General features: G+C 52.9%; 1 protein-coding gene across 2 annotated transcripts in view; it reads right to left on the reverse strand.

Moving 5' to 3' along the window:
• Positions 1-22,192, reverse strand: part of LOC140398939 (uncharacterized) — a 110,938-nt gene that overhangs the window by 15,629 nt on the left and 73,117 nt on the right. The window lies entirely within an intron of this gene.

Consider the following 22,192-nt stretch of genomic DNA (forward strand, 5'->3'; position numbering starts at 1 on the left):
CACCCACAAACTCACTCACTCACACATTCACTAACACACACTCACATATTCACTAACACACTCACACACTCACACACACACATTCACTAACACACACTCACACACACTCACACATTCACTAACACACACTCACATATTCACTAACACACACTCGCTCACTCATAAAATCACTCACCCACAAACTCATTCACACGCTCACTCACACATTCACTAACACATACTCACACACACTCACACATTCACTAACACACTCGCACACTCACACACTCGCACACACACACTCACATATTCACTAACACACACTTGCTCGCTCATACAATCACTCACTCACCCACAAACTCACTCACACACTCAGACACGTACAAACACACTCACACACTCACGCACATACTCACTCACACACTCACTCACTCACATGCTCACTGATACACTCACTCACACACTCACAAACACACTCACTCACACACTACACGCACAATCACAAACACACTCACTCACACACTCACTCACCCTGACTCACAGTCTCACTCACCCACAAACTCACTCACCCACACACACTCACACACTCACTCACACACACTCGCCCACACACACTCGCCCACACACTCACCCACACACTCGCTCACTCACACACAAACTCACGCAACCACACACACTCACACACTCACTCACACTCACTCACACACTCACTCACACACTCACTTACTCACACGCTCACTCACACACTCACTCACACTCACTCACCCACAAACTCACTCACACACTCACTCACACACTCACTCACTCAAACACTCACTCACACACTCACACACACTCACCCACAAACTCACTCACACACTCACTCACTCACTCACACACTCACTCACACACTCACTCACTCACACACTCACACACTCACTCACCCACAAACTCACTCACACATACACTCACTCGCCCACAAACTCACGCAACCACACACACTCACACTCACTCACACACTCACTCACACACTCACTCACACTCACTCACCCACACACACACTCACTCACATACACACTCACATACACACTCACTCACACACTCACTCACACACCCACTCACACACTCTCACACACTCACACACTCACTCACACTCACCCACACACTCAGTCACTCACAAATTCATTCGCACACTCACTCACACAATCACGCACACTCATGCACACGCTCACTCACACACTCACGCACACACTCACTCTCACACACACTCACACTCACTCTCACACTCACTCACTCACACACTCACTCACACATTACTCACACATTAACTCACACACTCACTCACACTCACTGACACACTCACTCACACTCACTCACCTGCACATCACTCACTCACACTCACTCACACACTCACTCACACACTCACTCACACACTCAAACACTCACTCACACATTCACTCGCACACTCACTCACACAATCACGCACACTCATGCACACGCTCACTCACACACTCACGCACACACTCACGCACACACTCACGCACACACTCACTCTCACACACACTCACACACTCACTCTCACACACACTCACTCACTCACACACTCACTCACACATTACTCACACATTAACTCACACACTCACTCACACTCACTCACACACTCACTCACACTCACTGACACACTCACTCACACTCACTCACCCGCACATCACTCACTCACACTCACTCCCACACTCACTCACACACTCACTCACACACTCACGCACACACTCACTCACACACTCACTCATGCACACACTCGCGCACACAATCACTCATACACTCACGCACTCACACACACTCACACACTCATTCACGCACACACTCATGCACACACTCACTTACACACTCACTCACACACTCACTCACTCACACTGTCACACACTCACTCAGACACTCACTCACACATTCACTCACACACTCACTTACACACTCACTCACACACTCACTCATGCACACACACACACACTCACTCAAACACACTCACGGACACACTCGCGCACACATGCAGACACATACTCACTCACACACTCACTCACTCATCCACAAACTCACTCACCCACGCACTCACTCACTCACACACTTACACACACACTCACTCACACACTTACGCACACACTCACGCACACACTCACACACTCACTCACTCACTCACACACTCACTCATACACTCACCAACAAACTCACTCACACTCACTCACTCACACTCTCACTCACACACTCACTCACTCACACACTCACTCGCACACTCACTCACACACTCACTCATACACTCACCAACAAACTCACTCACACTCACTCACTCACACACTCACTCACTCACACACTCACTTACACACTCACTCACAAACTCACTCATGCACACACACACACTCTCTCACACACTGACAATCACTCACACTCGCACACACACGCGTGTGGAAATACGTCGATCAGGTCACCCCCTCCTCGTCCCTCTCTTTTCTGGAGGAACGAGCCCCGGCCTGCTCTGTCCTGTGAGTTGGTGAGCTGGACCGAGTTCAGTTCTGGATGGGTCGTGCTTTGAATAACATTGCATTCCATGCAGCAGCTCAGCAAAGTAGCACACACCCTGTGTGAGGCTGGGCCAAGATAAAACCATCTCGTAAATTCACACACACACACAGAGGATACCAGGGCCTTGTGGAGTCTGTGGTTTTCGGAACGGTTTCATTTACGAATGTTACAAAGGTTCTCTTTATTTACGTAACCAGCCCTCTCTCTTCCATAGAACACTTGGATCCCTGGGCGAAGGGGCCTACGGTTAACCTGCTGCCCGACCACCTCCCGGGGGGAAGGCCACGTCCCCGCCACGCTCGCCCGATTTGAGTTGCCCAAGGAGGCTCCCGGAGCTAGGCCTCGTTGCCGTGGAGACTGCAGAGGTTCCTGCGAAGGTGGCCTCCCCCCCCCCCCATCACAGCTCCGGCCTTTTGCGCCGCCAGGGTGCTCGGGGGTGGCAAGGGGTGTGGGCTGAGGGGGGGGGCGGCGGAGGGGGGGGGGGCGCAAAAGAGCTGGGTGGGAGGGACTGGAAGGCTGAGGGATGGCGAGAGGGATGAATATGTCATCTCTTCCTCAGGCCGCCACAAAATGGCCCACGGCCAATGAGGAACGTTACCTATTTGGAATTGTGGCTGCTGCCGTAAAGTAGGAAGAATAGCAGGCAGTAAGCATAGCAGGATCCCACAAACTGCCCATGCAGATGGTGGTTCAGATCATCAGTTTTCCAGTGATGCTGCCCAGAGTGGCAAATATTGGGAACCAGGAAGAAAGGAATAACTTCCCTGACCAACCCTCGCATCCTGTAACATTCCCTCAGCGCTGACCCTCCGACAGTGCGGCGCTCCCTCAGCACTGACCCTCTGACAGTGCGGCGCTCCCTCAGCGCTGACCCTCCGACAGTGCGGCGCTCCCTCAGCACTGACCCTCTGACAGTGCGGCGCTCCCTCAGCACTGACCCTCTGACAGTGCGGCGCTCCCTCAGCGCTAACCCTCCGACTGTGCGGCGCTCCCTCAGCACTGACCCTCCGACAGTGCGGTGCTCCCTCAGCACTGACCCTCCGACAGTGCGGCGCTCCCCCAGCACTGACCCTCCGACAGTGCGGCGCTCCCTCAGCACTGACCCTCCGACAGTGCGGCGCTCCCTCAGCACTGACCCTCCGACTGTGCGGCGCTCCCTCAGCACTGACCCTCCGACTGTGCGGCGCTCCCTCAGCACTGACCCTCCGACAGTGCGGCGCTCCCTCAGCACTGACCCTCCGACAGTGTGGCGCTCCCTCAGCACTGACCCTCCGACAGTGCGACGCTCCCTCAGCACTGACCCTCCGACAGTGCGGCGCTCCCTCACCACTGACCCTCCGACTGTGCGGCGCTCCCTCAGCACTGACCCTCCGACAGTGCGGCGCTCCCTCAGCACTGACCCTTCGACAGTGCGGCGCTCCCTCACCACTGACCCTCCGACTGTGCGGCGCTCCCTCAGCACTGACCCTCCGACAGTGCGGCGCTCCCTCAGCACTGACCCTTCGACAGTGCGGCGCTCCCTCAGCACTGACCCTCCGACAGTACGGCGCTCCCTCAGCACTGACCCTTCGACAGTGCGGCGCTCCCTCAGCACTGACCCTCCGACAGTGCTGCGCTCCCTCAGCACTGACCCTCCGACAGTGCTGCGCTCCCTCAGCACTGACCCTCCAACAGTGCGGCTCCCTCAGCACTGACCCTCTGACAGTGCGGCGCTCCCTCAGTACTGACCCTCCGACAGTGCGGCGCTCCCTCAGCACTGACCCTCCGACAGTGCTGCGCTCCCTCAGCACTGACCCTCCGACAGTGCTGCGCTCCCTCAGCACTGACCCTCCAACAGTGCGGCTCCCTCAGCACTGACCCTCCGACAGTGCGGCGCTCCCTCAGTATTGGCCTCGAGCGTACGGCATTGTGACTGTGAGATCATTGCGAGATAGATTGAGGCTGACCCGGGGTCGGTTGGGGGTGGGGTGGGGGGGGGGGTTGGCGTGCATGGAAGAGGGGAGTAGTGCGAGGCGCTGGGGAGCGTGGGGGATGGGGAGGGGTAGAGCTATCTAGGATCCCTCACTTTATAACACAGATCCAGGTCAGGCCTCCCTGGTGAGCTGCTGCCAGGGGCTGCTGTCACAGACTGGAACATCCTGGCCTTTGCTCCAGTAAGTCGGGACTGATCAGCGCTCTGCAGGTCTGGCATCTTTCGCATGCTCGGGCCTGCGCCTGGCCAGGCTCAATTTCAGCCTACCTGCTCCATCACGCACCCTCACATCCCCTGGAATGTGCCCTGCTCCTCCCCGGCTCCTCAGCAAAACAACCTGTTCTTCATCACAGTTAGAGTGTCAACGTGGAGCCTCTATCCACCGGCATAGACCCGGGCAGGCTGGGGGGGAGGATGCTCTTTCCTCCAGAACAGAAAAGGCCGAGGGGGGGGTGGGGGGGGGGGGGGGGGCTGGTGGCCAAAACAAGGTCTTCATAATGATGATGGGAGTTTCGATAGGGTTGACATAGAGAAGGTGGTTTCACATGTGTGTGTGTGTGTCTGTGTGTGTCTGTGTGGGTGTGTCTGTGTGTGTGTCTGTGTGTGTGTGCCTGTGTGTGTGCATGTGTGTGTGCGTGTCTGTGTGTGTGTGCCTCTGTGTGTGTGTCTGTGCCTGTGTGTGTCTGTGTGTGTGTTCTGTTTGTGTGTGTGTCTGTTTGTTTGTGCCTCTGTGTGTGTCTGTTTGTGTGTGTCTCTGTGTGTGTGTGTCTGTGTGTGTGTCTGTGTGTGTGTGGGTATGTGTCTGCGTGTGTGTGTCTGTCTGTGTGTCTGTGTGAGAGAGTGTGTGTGTCCGTGTGTGTGTCTGTGTGGGTGTGTCTGTGTGTGTCTGTTTGTGTGTGTGTGTGTCTGTGACTTTCTGTGTCTGTGTCTGTGACTGTGTGTCTGTGTGTGTCTGTGTGTGTGTCTGTTTGTGTGTGTGTGTGTCTGTGTCTGTCTGTGTCTGTGTCTGTGACTGTGTGTCTGTGTGTGTCTGTGTGTGTGTCTGTTTGTGTGTGTCGCTGTGTGTGTGTGTCTGTGTGTCTGTTTGTGTGTCTGTTTGTTTGTGTCTCTGTGTGTGTCTGTTAGTGTGTGCCTGTGTGTGTGTGTGTGTGTGTGTGTGAGAGAGTGTGTGTGTCTGTGTGTGTGTCTGTGTGTGAGTGTGTGTGCCTGTGTGTGTGTGTCTGTGTCTGTGCCTGTGTGTGTGTGTCTGTGTCTGTGTGTATGTGACTGTGTGCGTCTGTGTGTGTCTGTGTCTGTGTGTATGTGTCTGTGTGCGTCTGTGTGTGTCTGTGTCTGTGTGTGTGTGTGTCTGTGTGTCTGTGTGGGTGTGTCTCTGTGTGTGTGTCTGTTTGTGTGTGTCTGTGTGGATGTGCCTGTGTGTGTGTGTTTGTCTGTGTGTGTGTGTGAGAGAGAGTGTGTGTGTCTGTGTGTGTGTCTGTGTGTGAGTGTGTGTGTCTGTGTGTGTGTGTCTGTGTGTGTCTGTGTCTGTGCCTGTGTGTGTGTCTGTGTCTGTGTGTATGTGTCTGTGTGCGTCTGTGTGTGTGTGTGTCTGTGTGTCTGCGTGTGTGTGTGTGGGTGTGTCTCTGTGTGTGTGTCTGTTTGTGTGTGTCTGTGTGTGTGTGTGCCTGTGTGTGTGTCTGTGTGTGTATGTGTGTGTCTGTGTGCGTGTGTATGTGTGTGTGTGTCTGTCTGTGTGTGTGTGTGTCTGTCTGTGTGTGAGTGTGTGTCTGTGTGTGTGTGTCTGTGTTTGTGTGTGTGTGTCTCTGTGTGTGCCTGTGTCTGTGCCTGTGTGTGTGTGTGTGTCTGTGTGTGTGTCTGTGTGTCTCTGAGTGTGTGTGTGGGTGTTTGTCTGTGTGTATGTGTGAGAGAGTGTGTGTCTGTGTGTGTGTCTGTGTGTGCCTGTGCCTGTGTGTGTGTGTGTCAGTGTGTGTGTCTGTGTGTGTGTGTGTCTCTGAGTGTGTGTGTGGGTGTTTGTCTGTGTGTATGTGTGAGAGAGTGTGTGTCTGTGTGTGTGTCTGTGTGTGTCTGTGTGAGTGTGTCTGTGTGTCTGTCTGTGTGTCTGTGTGTATGTGTGTCTGTGCCTGTGTGTGTGTCTGTGTGTGTGTGTGTGTCTCTGTGTGTGTGTGTGCCTGAGTGTCTGTCTGTGTGTGTGTGTCTGTGTGTGTGTGTGTGTCTGTCTGTGTGTGTGTGTCTGTGTGTGTGTGACTGTGTGTTTCTGTCTGTGTGCATCTGTGTGTGTGTGTCTGTGTGTGTGTGCCTGTGAATGTCTGTGTGTGTGTGTCTGTGAGCATGTCTGTGTGAATGTGCCTTTGTGTGTCTGCGTGTGTGTGTGTCTGTGTGTGTGTCTGTGTGTGTGTGTCTGTGTGTCTGTGTGTGTCGGTGCGCGTGTCAGTCTGTGTGTGTGTGTCTGTGTGTGTGTCTGTGTGTGTGTCTGTGTGTGTGTGCCTGTGAGTGTGTGTGTGTGTCTGTGCGTGTGTCTGTTTGTGTGTGTCTGTGTGGGTGTGTGTGTCTGTGTGTTTGACTGTGTGTGTGTCTGTGTGTTTGTGTATGTCTGTGTGTCTGTGTGTGTGTCTGTGTGTGTGTCTGTGTGTGTGTGTCTGTGTGTGTGTGCCTGTGAGTGAGTGTGTGTGTCTGTGTGTGTGTCTGTTTGTGTGTGTCTGTGTGTGTGTGTGTGTCTGTGTGTTTGTCTGTGTGTGTGTGTGTGTGTGTCTGTGTGTCTGTGTGTGTGTGTGAGAGAGAGAGTGTGTGTTTGTGCATGTGTGTGTGTGTGTCTGTGTGTGTGTATGTGTCTGTGTGTGTGTGTTTGTCTGTGTGTGTGTGTGAGAGAGTGTGTGCCCCCGTGTGTGTGTCTGTGTGTGTCTGTGTGTGTGTCTGTTTGTCTGTGTGTGTCTGTGTGTGTGTGCCTGTGTCTGTCAGTGTGTATGTCTGTGTGTGTCTGTCTATGCGTGTGTGTCTGTGTGAATGTGCATGTGTGTGTGTGTTGTGTGTGTGTCTGTGTGTGTGTCTGTGGGTGTGTGCTTGTGTGTGTCTGTCTGTGTCTGTGTGTCTGTGTGTGTCGGTGCGCGTGTCTGTGTGTGTGTGCCAGTCTGTGTCAGTCTGTGAGTGTGTGTCTGTGTCTGTGTGTGCGTGTGTGTTTGTCTGTGTGTGCCTGTGTGTGTGTGTCTGTGTGTGTGTGCCTGTGAGTGTGTGCTTGTGTGTGTTGTGTGTGTGTGCCTGTGTGTGTCAGTGTGTGTGTGTCTGTCTGTGTGTGTCTGTGTGTGTCTGTCTGTGTGTGTCTGTGTGTGTGTGTATGATTGCCTGTGTTTGTGTGCCTGTGTGTGTGTCTGTGCCTGTGTCTGTGTATGTGTGCCTGTGTGTGTCTGTCTGTGTGTGTGTGTCTCTGAGTGTGTGTGTGGGTGTTTGTGTGTATGTGTGAGAGAGTGTGTGTGTCTGTGTGTGTGTGTCTGTGTGTGTGTCTGTGTGTCTGTGTGTGTGTGTATGTGTGTGTCTGTGTCTGTGCCTGTGTGTGTCTGTGTCTGTGTGTGTGTCTCTGTGTGTGTGTGTCTGTGTGTGTCTGTCTGTGTGTGTGTCTGTCTGTGTGTGTGTGTCAGTGTGTGTGTGCCTGTGTGTCTGTCTGTGGGTGTGTGTCTGTGTGTGTGTGCCTGTGTGTCTGTCTGTGTGTGTGTCTGTCTGTGTGTGTGTGTCTGTGTGTCTGTGCCTGTGTGTGTCTGTCTGTGTGCATCTGTGTGTGTGTGTCTGTGTGTGTGTGTCTGTGAATGTCTGTGTGTGTGTGTCTGTGAGCATGTCTGTGTGAATGTGCCTTTGTGTGTCTGTGTGTGTGTGTGTGTCTGTGTGTGTGTCTGTGTCTGTGTGTCTGTGTGTGTCGGTGCGCGTGTCAGTCTGTGTGTGTGTGTCTGTGTGTGTGTGTGTGCCTGTGTGTGTCTGTCTGTGTGCGTCTGTGTGTGTGTGTGTGTGCCTGTGAATGTCTGTGTGTGTGTGTCTGTGAGCATGTCTGTGTGAATGTGCCTTTGTGTGTCTGTGTGTCTGTGTGTGTGTGTATGTGTGTGTCTGTGTCTGTGCCTGTGTGTGTCTGTGTCTGTGTGTGTGTCGGTGCGCGTGTCAGTCTGTGTGTGTGTGTCTGTGTGTGTCTGTGTCTGTGCCTGTGTGTGTGTGTCTGTGTCTGTGTGTATGTGTCTGTGTGCGTCTGTGTGTGTGTGTGTCTGTGTGTCTGCGTGTGTGTGTGTGGGTGTGTCTCTGTGTGTGTGTCTGTTTGTGTGTGTCTGTGTGTGTGTGTGCCTGTGTGTGTGTCTGTGTGTGTATGTGTGTGTCTGTGTGCATGTGTATGTGTGTGTGTGTCTGTCTGTGTGTGTGTGTGTCTGTCTGTGTGTGAGTGTGTGTCTGTGTGTGTGTGTCTGTGTTTGTGTGTGTGTGTCTCTGTGTGTGCCTGTGCCTGTGTGTGTGTGTGTGTCTGTGTGTGTGTCTGTGTGTCTCTGAGTGTGTGTGTGGGTGTTTGTCTGTGTGTATGTGTGAGAGAGTGTGTGTCTGTGTGTGTGTCTGTGTGTGCCTGTGCCTGTGTGTGTGTGTGTCAGTGTGTGTGTCTGTGTGTGTGTGTGTCTCTGAGTGTGTGTGTGGGTGTTTGTCTGTGTGTATGTGTGAGAGAGTGTGTGTCTGTGTGTGTGTCTGTGTGTGTCTGTGTGAGTGTGTCTGTGTGTCTGTCTGTGTGTCTGTGTGTATGTGTGTGTCTGTGCCTGTGTGTGTGTCTGTGTGTGTGTGTGTGTCTCTGTGTGTGTGTGTGCCTGAGTGTCTGTCTGTGTGTGTGTGTCTGTGTGTGTGTGTGTGTCTGTCTGTGTGTGTGTGTCTGTGTGTGTGTGACTGTGTGTTTCTGTCTGTGTGCATCTGTGTGTGTGTGACTGTGTGTGTGTGCCTGTGAATGTCTGTGTGTGTGTGTCTGTGAGCATGTCTGTGTGAATGTGCCTTTGTGTGTCTGCGTGTGTGTGTGTCTGTGTGTGTGTCTGTGTGTGTGTCTGTGTGTCTGTGTGTGTCGGTGCGTGTGTCAGTCTGTGTGTGTGTGTCTGTGTGTGTGTCTGTGTGTGTGTCTGTGTGTGTGTGCCTGTGAGTGTGTGTGTGTGTCTGTGCGTGTGTCTGTTTGTGTGTGTCTGTGTGGGTGTGTGTGTCTGTGTGTTTGACTGTGTGTGTGTCTGTGTGTTTGTGTATGTCTGTGTGTCTGTGTGTGTGTCTGTGTGTGTGTCTGTGTGTGTGTGTCTGTGTGTGTGTGCCTGTGAGTGAGTGTGTGTGTCTGTGTGTGTGTCTGTTTGTGTGTGTCTGTGTGTTTGTCTGTGTGTGTGTGTGTGTGTCTGTGTGTGTGTGTGAGAGAGAGAGTGTGTGTTTGTGCATGTGTGTGTGTGTGTCTGTGTGTGTGTATGTGTCTGTGTGTGTGTGTTTGTCTGTGTGTGTGTGTGAGAGAGTGTGTGCCCCCGTGTGTGTGTCTGTGTGTGTCTGTGTGTGTGTCTGTTTGTCTGTGTGTGTCTGTGTGTGTGTGCCTGTGTCTGTCAGTGTGTATGTCTGTGTGTGTCTGTCTATGCGTGTGTGTCTGTGTGAATGTGCATGTGTGTGTGTGTTGTGTGTGTGTCTGTGTGTGTGCCTGTGGGTGTGTGCTTGTGTGTGTCTGTCTGTGTCTGTGTGTCTGTGTGTGTCGGTGCGCGTGTCTGTGTGTGTGTGCCAGTCTGTGTCAGTCTGTGAGTGTGTGTCTGTGTCTGTGTGTGCGTGTGTGTTTGTCTGTGTGTGCCTGTGTGTGTGTGTCTGTGTGTGTGTGCCTGTGAGTGTGTGCTTGTGTGTGTTGTGTGTGTGTGCCTGTGTGTGTCAGTGTGTGTGTGTCTGTCTGTGTGTGTCTGTGTGTGTCTGTCTGTGTGTGTCTGTGTGTGTGTGTATGACTGCCTGTGTTTGTGTGCCTGTGTGTGTGTCTGTGCCTGTGTCTGTGTATGTGTGCCTGTGTGTGTCTGTCTGTGTGTGTGTGTCTCTGAGTGTGTGTGTGGGTGTTTGTCTGTGTGTATGTGTGAGAGAGTGTGTGTGTCTGTGTGTGTGTGTCTGTGTGTGTGTCTGTGTGTCTGTGTGTGTGTGTATGTGTGTGTCTGTGTCTGTGCCTGTGTGTGTCTGTGTCTGTGTGTGTGTCTCTGTGTGTGTGTGTCTGTGTGTGTCTGTCTGTGTGTGTGTCTGTCTGTGTGTGTGTGTCAGTGTGTGTGTGCCTGTGTGTCTCTCTGTGGGTGTGTGTCTGTGTGTGTGTGCCTGTGTGTCTGTCTGTGTGTGTGTCTGTCTGTGTGTGTGTGTCTGTGTGTCTGTGCCTGTGTGTGTCTGTCTGTGTGCATCTGTGTGTGTGTGTCTGTGTGTGTGTGTCTGTGAATGTCTGTGTGTGTGTGTCTGTGAGCATGTCTGTGTGAATGTGCCTTTGTGTGTCTGTGTGTGTGTGTGTGTCTGTGTGTGTGTCTGTGTCTGTGTGTCTGTGTGTGTCGGTGCGCGTGTCAGTCTGTGTGTGTGTGTCTGTGTGTGTGTCTGTGTGTGTGTGCCTGTGTGTGTCTGTCTGTGTGCGTCTGTGTGTGTGTGTGTGCCTGTGAATGTCTGTGTGTGTGTGTCTGTGAGCATGTCTGTGTGAATGTGCCTTTGTGTGCCTGTGTGTCTGTGTGTGTGTGTATGTGTGTGTCTGTGTCTGTGCCTGTGTGTGTCTGTGTCTGTGTGTGTGTCTCTGTGTGTGTGTCTCTGTGTGTGTGTGTCTGTGTGTGTCTGTCTGTGTGTGTGTCTGTCTGTGTGTGTGTGTCAGTGTGTGTGTGCCTGTGTGTCTGTCTGTGGGTGTGTGTCTGTGTATGTGTGCCTGTGTCTGTCTGTCTGTGTGTGTGTCTGTCTGTGTGTGTGTCTGTGTGTGTGCCAGTGTGTGTGTGCCTGTGAATGTCTGTGTGTGTGTGTCTGTGAGCATGTCTGTGTGAATGTGCCTTTGTGTGTCTGTGTGTGTGTGTGTCTGTGTGTGTGTCTGTGCGTCTGTGTGTGTGTGTCTGTGTGTGTGTGCCTGTGAATGTCTGTGTGTGTGTGTCTGTGAGCATGTCTGTGTGAATGTGCCTTTGTGTGTCTGTGTGTGTGTGTGTGTGTGTCTGTGTGTGTCGGTGCGCGTGTCAGTCTGTGTGTGTGTGTGTCTGTGTGTGTGTCTGTGTGTGTGTGCCTGTGAGTGTGTGTGTGTGTCTGTGTGTGTGTCTGTGTGTGTGTGTCTGTGTGTTTGTCTGTGTGTGTGTCTGTGTGTTTGTGTATGTCTGTGTGTGTCTGTGTGTGTGTGTGTGTCTGTGTGTGTGTGTCAGTGTGTGTGTGCCTGTGTGTCTGTCTGTGTGTGTGTGTCTGTGTGTGTGCCTGTGTCTGTCTGTCTGTGTGTGTGTCTGTCTGTGTGTGTGTGTCTGTGTGTGTGTGCCTGTGTGTGTCTGTCTGTGTGCGTCTGTGTGTGTGTGTCTGTGTGTATGTCTGTGTCTGTGTGTCTGTGTGTGTCGGTGCGCGTGTCAGTCTGTGTGTGTGTGTGTCTGTGTGTGTGTGTCTGTTTGTGTGTGTGTGTCGGTGCGCGTGTCAGTCTGTGTGTGTGTGTGTCTGTGTGTGTGTCTGTGTGTGTGTGTCTGTGTGTGTGTGCCTGTGAGTGTGCGTGTGTGTCTGTGTGTGTGTCTGTGTGTGTGTGTCTGTGTGTTTGTCTGTGTGTGTGTCTGTGTGTTTGTGTATGTCTGTGTGTGTCTGTGTGTGTGTCTGTCTGTGTGTGTGTGTCAGTGTGTGTGTGCCTGTGTGTCTGTCTGTGTGTGTGTGTCTGTGTGCGTGTGCCTGTGTGTGTCTGTCTGTGTGCGTCTGTGTGTGTGTGTCTGTGTGTATGTCTCTGTCTGTGTGTCTGTGTGTGTCGGTGCGAGTGTCAGTCTGTGTGTGTGTGTATCTGTGTGTGTGTGTGTCTGTTTGTGTGTGTCTGTGTGTGTGTGTGTCTGTGTGTTTGTCTGTGTGTGTGTCTGTGTGTTTGTGTATGTCTGTGTGTGTCTGTGTGTCTGTGTGTGTCTGTGTGTGTATCTGTGTGTGTGTGCCTGTGAGTGTGTGTGTCTGTGTGTGTGTCTGTGTGTGTGTGGGTATGTGTCTGCGTGTGTGTGTTTGTCTGTGTGTCTGTGTGAGAGAGTGTGTGTGTCCGTGTGTGTGTGTCTGTGTGGGTGTGGCTGTGTGTGTCTGTTTGTGTGTGCGTGTGTCTGTGTCTGTCTGTGTGTGAGTGTGTGACTGTGTGTGCGTGTGTGTCTGTGTGTGTGTCTGTGACTGTGTGTCTGTGTGTGTCTGTGTGTGTGTCTGTTTGTGTGTGTCGCTGTGTGTGTGTGTCTGTGTGTCTGTTTGTGTGTCTGTTTGTTTGTGTCTCTGTGTGTGTCTGTTAGTGTGTGCCTGTGTGTGTGTGTGTCTCTGTGTGTGTGTGCCTGTGTGTGTGTGTTTGTCTGTGTGTGTGTGTGTGAGAGAGTGTGTGTGTCTGTGTGTGTGTCTGTGTGTGTCTGTGTGTGTCTGTGTGTGTCTGTGTCTGTGCCTGTGTGTGTGTGTCTGTGTCTGTGTGTATGTGTCTGTGTGCGTCTGTGTGTGTCTGTGTCTGTGTGTGTGTCTGTGTGTCTGCGTGGGTGTGTCTCTCTGTGTGTGTCTGTTTGTGTGTGTCTGTGTGTGTGTGTGCCTGTTTGTCTGTGTGTGTGTGTGAGAGAGAGTGTGTGTGTCTGTGTGTGTGTCTGTGTGTGAGTGTCTGTGTCTGTGTGTGTGTGTCTGTGTGTGTCTGTGTCTGTGTGTGTGTGTCTGTGTCTGTGTGTATGTGTCTGTGTGCGTCTGTGTGTGTCTGTGTCTGTGTGGGTGTGTCTCTGTGTGTGTGCCTGTTTTGTGTGTCTGTGTGTGTGTGTGTGCCTGTGTGTGTGTCTGTGTGTGTATGTGTGTGCCTGTGTGCGTGTGTCTGTGTGTGTGTGTCTGTCTGTGTGTGTGTGTGTGTCTGTCTGTGTGTGAGTGTGTGTCTGTGTGTGTGTGCCTGTGTTTGTGTGTGTGTGTCTCTGTGTGTGCCTGTGTCTGTGCCTGTGTGTGTGTGTGTCTGTGTGTGTGTGTGTGTCTCTGAGTGTGTGTGTGGGTGTTTGTCTGTGTGTATGTGTGAGAGAGTGTGTGTCTGTGTGTGCGTCTGTGTGTGTGTGTGTCTGTGTGCGTGTGTCTGTGTGTATGTGTCTGTCTGTGTGTGTGTGTTTGTCTGTGTGTGAGTGTGTGTCTGTGTGTGTGTGTGTGTCTGTGTTTGTGTGTCTCTGTGTGTGCCTGTGTCTGTGCCTGTGTGTGAGTGTGTCTGTGTGTGTGTGTCTCTGAGTGTGTGTGTGGGTGTTTGTCTGTGTGTATGTGTGAGAGAGTGTGTGTCTGTGTGTGTGTCTGTGTGTGTCTGTGTGAGTGTGTCTGTCTGTGTGTCTGTGTGTGTGTGTCTGTGTGTGTGTCTCTGTGTGTGTGTGTGTGTGCCTGTGTGTCTGTCTGTGTGTGTGTGTCTGTGTGTGTCTGTCTGTGTGTGTGTGTCTGTGTGTGTGTGCCTGTGTGTTTCTGTCTGTGTGCGTCTGTGTGTGTGTGTGTGTGTGTGTGTGCCTGTGAATGTCTCTGTGTGTGTGTGTCTGTGAGCATGTCTGTGTGAATGTGCCTTTGTGTGTCTGTGTGTGTGTGTGTCTGTGTGTGTGTCTATGTCTGTGTGTCTGTGTGTGCCGGTGCGCGTGTCAGTCTGTGTGTGTGTGTGTCTGTGTGTGTGTGCCAGTGAGTGTGTGTGTGTGTCTGTGTGTGTGTCTGTTTGTGTGTGTCTGTGTGGGTGTGTTTGTCTGTGTGTGTGTCTGTGTGTTTGTGTATGTCTGTGTCTGTGTGTGTGTGTCTGTGTGTGTGTCTGTGTGTTTGTGTGTGTCTGTGTGTGTGTGTCTGTGTGTGTGTGCCTGTGAGTGTGTGTGTGTGTCTGTTTGTGTGTGTCTGTGTGTGTGTGTGTCTGTGTGTTTGTCTGTGTGTGTGTTTGTGTGTGTCTGTGTGTGTGTTTGTCTGTGTGTGTGTGAGAGAGAGTGTGTGTTTGTGCGTTTGTGTGTGTGTGAATGTGCCTGTGTGTTTGTCTGTGTGTGTGTGTGAGAGAGTGTGTGTGTCCATGTGTGTGTCTGTGTGTGTCTGTGTGAGTGTCTGTTTGTGTGTGTGTGTCTGTGTGTGTGCCTGTGTCTGTCAGTGTGTGTGTCTGTGTGTGTCTGTCTATGCGTGTGTGTCTGTGTGAATGTGCCTGTGTGTGTGTGTTGTGTGTGTGTCTGTGTGTGTGTCTGTGGGTGTGTGCTTGTGTGTGTCTGTCTGTGTCTGTGTGTCTGCGTGTGTCGGTGCGCGTGTCTGTGTGTGTGTGCCAGTGTGTGTCAGTCTGTGAGTGTGTGTCTGTGTCTGTGTGTGCGTTTGTCTGTGTGTGTCTGTGTGTGTGTGTCTGTGTGTGTGTGCCTGTGAGTGTGTGCTTGTGTGTGTTGTGTGTGTGTGCCTGTGTGTGTCAGTGTGTGTGTGTCTGTCTGTGTGTGTCTGTGTGTGTCTGTCTGTGTGTGTCTGTGTGTGTGTGTATGACTGCCTGTGTTTGTGTGCCTGTGTGTGTGTCTGTGCCTGTGTCTGTGTATGTGTGCCTGTGTGTGTGTGTCTGTGTGTGTGTGTCTCTGAGTGTGTGTGTGGGTGTTTGTCTGTGTGTATGTGTGAGAGAGTGTGTGTCTGTGTGGGTGTGTCTGTGTGTCTGTCTGTGTGTCTGTGTGTGTGTGTATGTGTGTGCCTGTGTCTGTGCCAGTGTGTGTCTGTGTCTGTGTGTGTGTCTCTGTGTGTGTGTCTATGTGTATCTGTCTCTGTGTGTGTCTGTCTGTGTGTGTGTGTCAGTGTGTGTGTGCCTGTGTGTCTGTCTGTGGGTGTGTGTCTGTGTGTGTGTGCCTGTGTCTGTGTGTGTGTGTCTGTCTGTGTGTGTGTGTGTCTGTGTGTGTGTGCCTGGGTGTGTCTGTCTGTGTGCGTCTGTGTGTGTGTGTCTGTGTGTGTGTGCCTGTGAATGTCTGTGTGTGTGTCTGTGAGCATGTCTGTGTGAATGTGCCTTTGTGTGTCTGTGTGTGTGTGTGTCTGTGTGTCTGTGTGTGTGTCTGTGTCTGTGTGTATGTGTGTGTCGGTGCGCGTGTCAGTCTGTGTGTGTGTGTGTGTCTGTTTGTGTGTGTCTGTGTGTGTGTGTCTGTGTGCTTGTCTGTGTGTGACTGTGTGTTTGTGTATGTCTGTGTGTGTCTGTGTGTGTGTGTGTGTCTGTGTGTGTGTCTGTGTGTCTGTGTGTGTCTGTGTGTGTGTCTGTGTGTGTGTGCCTGTGAGTGTGTGTTTGTCTGTGTGTGTGCCTGTGTGTGTGTCTGTGTGTGTGTGTGTCTGTGTGTTTGTCTGTGTGTGTGTGTGTGTTTGTGTGTGTCTGTGTGTGTCTGTGTGTGTGTTTGTCTGTGTGTGTGTGTGAGAGAGAGAGTGTGTGTTTGTGCGTGTGTGTGTGTGTGTGTGTGTATGTGTCTGTGTGTGTGTGTTTGTCTGTGTGTGTGTGTGAGAGAGTGTGTGTGTCCGTGTGTGTGTCTGTGTGTGTCTGTGTGTGTCTGTTTATGTGTGTGTGTCTGTGTGTGTGTGCCTGTGTCTGTCAGTGTGTGTCTGTGTGTGTCTGTCTATGCGTGTGTGTCTGTGTGAATGTGCCTGTGTGTGTGTGTTGTGTGTGTGTCTGTGTGTGTGTCTGTCTGTGTCTGTGTGTCTGTGTGTGTCGGTGCGCGTGTCTGTGTGTGTGTGCCAGTGTGTGTCAGTCTGTGAGTGTGTGTCTGTGTCTGTGTGTGCATGTGTGTTTGTCTGTGTGTGTCTGTGTGTGTGTGCCTGTGAGTGTGTGTTGTGTGTGTGTGCCTGTGTGTGTCTGTGTGTGTGTCTGTGTGTGTGTGTGTGTCTGTGTGTGTCTGTGTGTGTGTTTGTGTGTGTGTGTGTGTGTGAGGGAGAGTGTGTGTCTGTGCGTGTGTGTGTGTCTGTGTGTGAGTATGTGTCTGTGTGTGTGTTTGTCTGTGTGTGTGTGTGTGTGAGAGAGAGTGTGTGTCTGTGCGTGTGTGTGTGTGTCTGTGTGTGAGTATGTGTCTGTGTGTGTGTGTTTGTCTGTGTGTGTGTGTGAGAGAGTGTGTGTGTCCGTGTGTGTGTCTGTTTGTGCGTGTGTGTTTGTCTGTGTGTGTCTGTGTGTGTGTGTCTGTGTGTGTGCCTGTGAGTGTGTGCTTGTGTGTGTTGTGTGTGTGTGCCTGTGTGTGTCAGTGTGTGTGTGTCTGTCTGTGTGTGTCTGGGTGTGTCTGTCTGTGTGTGTCTGTGTGTGTGTGTATGACTGGCTGTGTTTGTGTGCCTGTGTGTGTGTCTGTGTCTGTGTATGTGTGCCTGTGTGTGTGTGCCTGCCTGTGTGTGTATGCCTGTGTGTGTGTATGTGTGTGCCTGTGAGAGTCTGTGTGTGTGTCTGTGTGTGTGTGTGTCTCTCTGAGTGTGTGTGTGGGTGTTTGTCTGTGTGTGTGCCTGTGTGTGTCTGTGTGTGTGTGCTTGAGTGTGTCTGTCTGTGTCTGTATGTGTGTCTGTGTGTGTGTGTGTCTCTCTGAGTGTGTGTTTGTCTGTGTGTATGTGTGAGAGAGTGTGTGTCTGTGTGTGTGTCTGTGTGTGTGTGTCTGTGTGTCTGTCTGTGTGTCTGTGTGTGTGTCTGTGCTTGTGTGTGTCTGTGTCTGTGTGTGTGTCTGTGTGTGTGTCTGTGTGTGTCTGTCTGTGTGTGTGTCTGTCTGTGTGTGTGTGTCAGTGTGTGTGTGCCTGTGTGTCTGTCTGTGTGTGTGTGTCTGTGTGTGTGTGCCTGTGTCTGTCTGTCTGTGTGTGTGTCTGTCTGTGTGTGTGTGTCTGTGTGTGTGTGCCTGCGTGTGTCTGTCTGTGTGCGTCTGTGTGTGTGTGCCTGTGAATGTCTGTGTGTGTGTGTCTGTGAGCATGTCTGTGTGAATGTGCCTTTGTGTGTCTGTGTGTGTGTGCTTGTGCGTGTCTGTCTGTGTCTGTGTGTCTGTGTGTGTCGGTGCGCGTGTCTGTGTGTGTGTGCCAGTGTGTGTCAGTCTGTGAGTGTGTGTCTGTGTCTGTGTGTGCGTGTGTGTTTGTCTGTGTGTGTCTGTGTGTGTGTGTGCCTGTGTGTGTGTGCCTGTGAGTGTGTGCTTGTGTGTGTTGTGTGTGTGTGTCTGTGTGTGTGTCTGTGTGTTATTGTGTCTGTGTGTGTCTGTGTGTGTGTTTGTCTGTGTGTGTGTGTGTGTGAGAGAGAGTGTGTGTCTGTGCGTGTGTGTGTCTGTGTGTGAGTATGTGTCTGTGTGTGTGTGTTTGTCTGTGTGTGTGTGTGTGTGAGAGAGAGTGTGTGTCTGTGCGTGTGTGTGTGTGTGTCTGTGTGTGAGTATGTGTCTGTGTGTGTGTGTTTGTCTGTGTGTGTGTGTGAGAGAGTGTGTGTGTCCGTGTGTGTGTCTGTTTGTGCGTGTGTGTTTGTCTGTGTGTGTCTGTGTGTGTGTCTGTGTGTGTGCCTGTGAGTGTGTGCTTGTGTGTGTTGTGTGTGTGTGCCTGTGTGTGTCAGTGTGTGTCTGTGTGTGTCTGTCTGTGTGTGTCTGTGTGTGTGTGTATGACTGCCTGTGTTTGTGTGCCTGTGTGTGTGGCTGTGTATGTGTGCCTGTGTGTGTGTGCCTACCTGTGTGTGTGTGCCTGTGTGTGTGTATGTGTGTGCCTGTGAGTGTGTGTATGTATGTGTGTGTCTGTCTGTGTGTGTGTGTCTGTGTGTGTGCGCCTGTGTGTGTGTGCCTGTGTGTGTGCCTGTCTGTGTGTGTCTGTGTGTGCCTGTGCGTGTCTGTCTGTGTGTGTGCCTGTGTGTGTGTCTGTGTGTTTGTGTGTCTGTGTGTGTGCCTGTGTGTGTCTGTCTGTGTGTGTGCCTGTGTGTGTGTGCCTATGTGTGTATGTATGTGTGTGTCTGGGTGTCTGTGAGTGTGTGTCTGTGAGTGTGTGTCTGTGAATGTGTGTCTGTGTGTGTCTGTCTGTGTGTGTGTGCCTGTGTGTGTCTGTATGTGAGTGGCTGTGTGTCTGTGAGTGTGTGGCTGTGTGTGTGTGCCTGTCTGTGTGTGTGTGCCTGTGTGTGTCTGAGTATGTGTCTGTGTGTGTGTGTGTGTGTGTCTGTGCATGTGTCTGTGTGTGTCTGTGTGTGCGTGTGCCTGTGTGTGTGTGCCTGTGTGTGTGTGCCTGCATGTGTGTGACTGTGTATGTGTCTGTGTGTGTGTCAATGTGTGTGTGTGTGTGTGTCAGTGTGTCAGTGTGTGTGTGTGTGGCAGGGGTAAGAGATCACAACCAGGAGGCCATTAATACAAGGCGGTCACTAATAAATCCAATCAATGGGGACGGTGTTTACCCAGAGAGTGGGGAGAATGTGGGACTCGCTCCCACGGGGAGTGGGGAGAATGTGGTACTCGCTCCCACGGGGAGTGGGGAGAATGTGGGACTCGCTCCCACGGGGAGTGGGGAGAATGTGGGACTCGCTCCCACGGGGAGTGGGGAGAATGGGAGACTCGCTCCCACGGGGAGTGGGGAGAATGTGGGACTCGCTCCCACGGGGAGTGGGGAGAATGTGGGTCTCGCTCCCACGGGGAGTGGGGAGAATGTGGGACCCGCTCCCACGGGGAGTGGGGAGAATGTTGGGGGCTAGGAGGACGGCAGCGTAAAGCACCCGGTTCTAGCTGTCGATACGCCCCCGGAGAATTGCCGGGTCCGTGGCCGCGCCGTGCTACATGGCAGACGCCCGCCGGTCCCAGCCCAGGAGGTTCTGCCAAAACTGTACAAGGCTCTAGTTGGACGACACCCGGGATACTGTGGACAGTTTTGCTCACCTGATCTGGGGAACGATATGCCAACATTAGAGGCAGTTCAGAGAAGGTTCACCTGGTTGAACCCGGATAGAGTCATAGAGCACAGTAAGAGGCTCTTCGGCCTATCGCATCCGTGACGACATCAAGCCCCCTGTCTAATCTCGTTGCATTCTCCAGCACTTGGTCCGTTGCCTTGGGCACTGCGGCGTTCCAAATGCTCATCTCAATGCTTCTTAAATGTTGTGGGGGGTCCCGTGTCTTCCACCCTTTCAGGCCTCGAGTTCCAGACTCCCATCTGGGTGTAAATATCTTCCCTCACATCTCCTGCTCCTGACCTTAAATCGATGCCCCCTGCTTAGTGACCCTCCACCAAGGGGAAAAGGACCTTCCTGTCCACCCTATGTATGTGCCTCATATTTTTATACGCCTCAATCAGGTCCCTCCCCCGCTCGGCCTTCTCCACTCGAGGCAAAAACAGCCCCAGCCCCTCTTGGTAGCTGAGGAGAGGTCGAGTAGGCCGGGGCCTGGGCGCATTGGGAGTTTAGGAGAATGAGAGGCGGCCTTATTGAGACAGAGAGGATTCTGGGTGGGATCGACGGGGTCGATGCTGAGGGGATGGTTCCTCTGGTGGGAGAGTCTGGGACCAGAGGGCCGAATCCCAGAGTCAGGGATTTGAGACAGAGATGAGGAGGAATTTCTTCCCTCAGAGGGGAGTGAATCGGTGGAATTCTTTACCGCGGAGAGCTGTGGAGGCCGGGCCGTTAAGTATGTTCTGTAATCAGTGAGGGGATCCAGGGTTATGAGGAGATAAGGAAGTGGGACTTGAATGGGGGGGGGAACAGGACTGGAGGGGCCCAATGGGCCTCCTCCCGGCCACGAAGGCCTCCCTCCCGGTGATTGTTTTTTGGGGGGGCTCCCAAAATGGTGTCCACTTGACTTGGACATGCCCCTCTCTCTCTCTCTCTCTCTCTCTCCGTGATTTTGCTTCAATGTCCACTTCACACTTGCCTGAGCTCCGACCGCTCCACCAACCTGGCCACATCCCTCAGAAGAGCTGCACTTGGAGCCGAGCCTTCTGGCAGGCGGTCCAGGCCAGATGTCAGGAAATTCCAGGATTAGTCAACATTCCCGAGCGGATGCTTGTTTGAAAACGAGAGGTCTCCCTCTCGAGGGCCTGTCGAGGGGTTATCGGCCCGTTGCGTTGACAGAAATTAATGTTTGTCCGGGGCAGCGGAACAGAACCAGGAGTCACTCCGCCGCGGTGTCTGCCTCGGCTCATCGGCTACAGGAGCCCTCACCCTTCCACACTCACCACCTTTAACTGCACCGAAGCGGCCTTGGCCTTTCAATGGCCGGGGGCTGGAGGTGACGGTTTATCTGCCACTCAGCTACCTCCAGCCCCTACACCCCTCCCTATCTCTGTAACCTCCTCCAGCCCCGACAACCCTCCCTATCTCTGTAACCTCCTCCAGCCCCTACAACCCTCCCTATCTCTGTAACCTCCTCCAGCCCCGACAACCCTCCCTATCTCTGTAACCTCCTCCAGCCCCTACAACCCTCCCTATCTCTGTCACCTCCTCCAGCCGCTACAACCCTCCCTATCTCTGTAACCTCCTCCAGCCCCTACAACCCTCCCTCTCTCTGCAACCTCCTCCAGCCCCTACACCCCTCCCTATCTCTGTCACCTCCTCCAGCCCCAACAACCCTCCCTATCTCTGTAACCTCCTCCAGCCCCTACAACCCTCCCTAACTCTGTAACCTCCTCCAGCCCCGACAACCCTCCCTGTCTCTGTAACCTCCTCCAGCCGCTACAACCCTCCCTATCTCTGTAACCTCCTCCAGCCCCTACAACCCTCCCTCTCTCTGCAACCTCCTCCAGCCCCTACACCCCTCCCTATCTCTGTCACCTCCTCCAGCCCCAACAACCCTCCCTATCTCTGTAACCTCCTCCAGCCCCTACAACCCTCCCTAACTCTGTAACCTCCTCCAGCCCCGACAACCCTCCCTGTCTCAGTAGCCACCTCCAGCCTCTACAACCCTCCCTATCTCTGTAACCTCCTCCAGACTCTACAACCCTCCCTATCTCTGTAACCTCCTCCAGCCTCTACACCCCTCCCTATCTCTGTAACCTCCTCCAGCCCCTACAACCCTCCCTAACTCTGTAACCTCCTCCAGCCCCGACAACCCTCCCTATCTCAGTAGCCTCCGCCAGCCTCTACAACCCTCCCTATCTCTGTAACCTACTCCAGACTCTACAACCCTCCCTATCTCTGTAACCTCCTCCAGCCTCTACACCCCTCCCTATCTCTGTAACCTCCTCCAGCCCCTACAACCCTCCCAACTCTGTAACCTCCTCCAGCCCCGACAACCCTCCCTATCTCTGTAACCTCCTCCAGCCCCTACAACCCTCCCTATCTCTATAACCTCCTCCAGCCGCTATAACAGCCCCTAGCTCACTAACCTCCTACAGAGTCGAAAACCCGCTCTCACTGTCTCTCTCTCTCTCTGTCTGTCTCACACTCTCTCTCTGTTTCACTCTCTCTCTCTGTCTCGCTCTCTCTGTTTCGCTCTCTCTCTGTCTCGCTCTCTTTCTGTCTCGCTCTCTCTCTCTCGCTCTCTCTCTCGCTCCCTCTTTGTCTCGCTCTCTTTCTCGCTCCCTCTCTCTTTGCCTCACTCCCTGTCTCTCTATCTCACTCCTCCTCTCTCTGTCTCGTTCTCTCTCTGTCTCGCTCCCTCTCTCTCTCGTTCCCTCGCTCCCCCCCCCCCCCCC

This window comes from Scyliorhinus torazame, chromosome 22, assembly GCF_047496885.1.
Source record: "Scyliorhinus torazame isolate Kashiwa2021f chromosome 22, sScyTor2.1, whole genome shotgun sequence".
NCBI lineage: Eukaryota > Metazoa > Chordata > Chondrichthyes > Carcharhiniformes > Scyliorhinidae > Scyliorhinus > Scyliorhinus torazame.